General features: G+C 35.6%; 1 pseudogene; it reads right to left on the minus strand.

The window, feature by feature from the left end:
- Nucleotides 1–662: 662 nt before the first annotated feature.
- On the minus strand, nt 663–2,963 carry LOC107702310 (uncharacterized; annotated as a pseudogene).
- Nucleotides 2,964–3,590: the final 627 nt, after the last annotated feature.

Raw genomic sequence — 3,590 nt, forward strand, 5'->3', positions numbered from 1 at the left:
TAGCATTTAAAATGAGTTTTTAGTGTTTTACTATTAATTTATTTAGACAAAAAAGTATAACATTTTAATATTTGACATACATTTGTTATCAGTTTATCTGCGCATTGCTTACTACTTCATACGTACTGTATTATTTTGTGATGCATAAATTCACTTGTAGTGTTTAAAATGATTTATTTTAGCATTTATTTATTTTATTTTTTTTTATTTAGACCAATTAGTATAGAAATGTAATATCTGCCATTTACTGGTTATCAGTTTATCTATATAACAGTATTGGGTGTTTATTAATATCTGTGCATAAATATTAATATCTATGCAAAAATACAATAATGAAATCTAAATGAAACACACTATCTTTAAAAATGTAATAAGATATTCAACCCCTTTATCCAATTCCAAGAAAATCATCCTCATCTTCATTTTCAGACACATTCAACTAACACACTGGTTTCCATTTTCATTATTGGAATTACATTATTATAAATATTTATTTGTTTACACATTTTTCATTATTGAATAGTGCAGTAAGATCTTTGAAGCCACCCCAGATTTATAGTCTGTAAACTGTTAAAAGCTCTAGATCTAGCTCTGAATAACTCGGTACATTATGGCAAATTTAAAGCACCTTGGATTAAAACTCAATCTGAAAAGGGTTTCTGTTACAAGGGGAATCCTGGACCAGAGTCCAGCAGTGACCTAAACTGACTGTGTAAAAGCCAGATTAGACTTGACATGGAACACCCCTCATTTATTACCTCACAAGCATTCCTGATGTTAAGTGGCCTCTCAGTGCTGACCACGTATCCCATAATGCACTTGTCGCACTCTGCCTGTGTGTAGCTGTAGACAGACTCCTCATCTGATTGGAAGATAGGACTCAAACACTTTACCTGTTTTGTCCACTGTTGTCATGGAGAGAGTGAGCCTGAGTGATCTCATAGAGTTGCTGTAGGATCTGAAGACAGATGTGTTTGTTTTGTAGAGGTCTAATCGGACCACCAAAGAACCACATCATGAAGTTACAGGCCTCACCTCTTTTACACTGTCCCGCTGGTCTTGGGGAGCTCAGAGAATGTGGCAAACACTTCTACCTTGACATACAAGGTGAAAATGGAAAGCATGTAGACTGTAGTGACCGAGGAGAATGACCCCCGGCCTGATCCAGACACACAGGATCATCAGTCTGATGGACGGAAAGGCAAGAGCGTGGTCCTTCCATTGTGGCAGGGTACACATGCCCTCGAGAGGGCCCACAGACAGGATGGGACACTCTACGTCTGCCAAGAATATTCAACCTAGACCTTGGCTCAGTTTTTAGGGTTTGGGCATCTTGGGTTCTTTCTACACAGCCATGCACCCAATGTCTAAGAAAAGACATAATAGCAGGTTAGATTGCACTACTAGCAATTTGGGAATAGCCTGTATATCTTAGGTTGTTGATCCACCAGACCAAATTAAAATAGAAATTCATACTGGATTAAGCAGGTCTTTTCATCAAACACCGTCTGTGAGATCATTTATGATGTAAACAAATAAACAATGAAATGTGTCAATAAACAAATATTTTTAAAGAAATTACTGTATCACTGTTTTCACAAAAATATTAAGCAGCACTTTTTTTTTTACATTGCTAATAACACTGTATGTTTCTTGAGTAGAAAATCAGCATATTATAATGATTTTTGAAGGATCATGTGACACTGAAGACTGGAGTAATGACTGCTGAAAATTCAGCTTTGCCATCACAGAAATAAACTATAATTTAAACCATGCTGAAACAGAAAACAGTTGTCTGAAATTGTCTTAATATTTCACAATACTACTGTTTCAACTGTATTTTTTATCAAATAAATGCTGCCTTGGTGAGCCAAGAGACTTCTTTTAAAACATTAATATATATATATATATATATTATAATATCTGTTCACTATTAAATTTGTGTAAAGTTATGCTATTAATATTAAACTGTAACTTTTTTATGTTTAAGCTGTATATTGATCACTTTTTATGTCCTTCAAAGCCTGATGACTCGCACCCAAGCATTTATTTGGCTAAAACAAATGAAACAACTTAATTTTCAACTATTTTCTAATATGTAATACACTTTAAAAATGCTATTTATGTTGGTTTATTGATTTGTGTGGCACATTAAAACTTTACCCTTTCATTGCTGCATATATTAACGGGGCCACACCCAAGACCCTCACCTCCTGCCCTTAATTTAAACCATGCTGAAACAGAAAACAGTTGTCTGAAATTGTCTTAATATTTCACAATACTACTGTTCCAACTGTATTTTTTATCAAATAAATGCTGCCTTGGTGAGCCAAGAGACTTCTTTTAAAACATTAATATATATATATATATATATATATGTCACAACTGAAAATAGTAAAGCATTGCAACAATTTCTTATTCTCTTGTTCTATCCAGCACTACACAGAACCCTATCCTGTTGCATTTTGACTGAAAAAATGCATCATATATCACATAATTTTTTCACACTCTCTCAGAACAAAGACGGCTACACTGCTCACCTTGAGGATCTGCTAAAGTAAGACCTGGCAGAATCCGAATGATCATCCAGCCATGCCTTCACTTTCTCACTTTCCTTTCCCATCCTGAATCCCAGTCTCTGGGTTTTGGCCCCTGGGGTCCAGAGAGGGGAGAAGAGCCATCCAGCACTGGTGATGACACACTGTGAACCCTTCTCTCCATTCTTCCCCTTTTTACCTGACTTAGATCTGGACCCTTGAGACCCCCTGCGGCCTGAGGAAACTGCATACCTCCCTTCAGCAGGCAAAGAGGGCAGGGACTCCGTTTGCAGACATGGCATGTTTTCTCTCGCCTATCTTCTCTCCAAAAGAAGATGCAGATATGCAAGCTGCTGGACCTTCCTGAAGGAGCGATAAAAAGAGATGAAAATCACAGCTGGTGTCCAAGGCAGGTCAGAGGATTAAGCTTTGCTGTCACCAGCTACACTAACATCTCAACTCTGCACAGTGGAGTTGGAGGCTAATCTGTTACATAAAACGAATCTGTGAAATAACACCAAGAGGTTCTGATGTGCCCATTCAGGCAACAGGATTAGTGTCCCGGAGAACTATTAATGACTTTGCACTCTTGTCTTTAACTCACTCTACCTGACAAATAGCTATTAGAAAATGTCAAGTGGACATAAATAGACAAACCTCACATGATCCAGACCCAAATAAATAAGCAAACTGATTAAAGACTGGAACAGAGCATGAGGACATAATGATTACTGAACATGTCAGAGTATATTTAATAAGGTAGAAAACACATTTAAATGTATTTTATGGCATTTTGTGAAATAACCTTACAAGTAAATAAATAAACAAATAAATAAAAAGTAACACTAAGATTATTGTAGAGACAATAAGTGCTGATAATGAAAATATTTATTTTAGAAAAAATGCTATAACATTTTTAAGCCTTATATTATAATATTCTGTATATTATCTGCGTAATATTTTGTTTTCTTCATTATAAACAGATTATGACTATAACATCATCCAAAAAAAAAAAAACATCCTGACTGAAGAGCAGGAATTTCCAAATAGGTG

The sequence above is a fragment of the Sinocyclocheilus anshuiensis genome, unplaced genomic scaffold, assembly GCF_001515605.1.
Source record: "Sinocyclocheilus anshuiensis isolate Anshui unplaced genomic scaffold, SAMN03320099.WGS_v1.1 scaffold86, whole genome shotgun sequence".
Lineage (NCBI taxonomy): Eukaryota > Metazoa > Chordata > Actinopteri > Cypriniformes > Cyprinidae > Sinocyclocheilus > Sinocyclocheilus anshuiensis.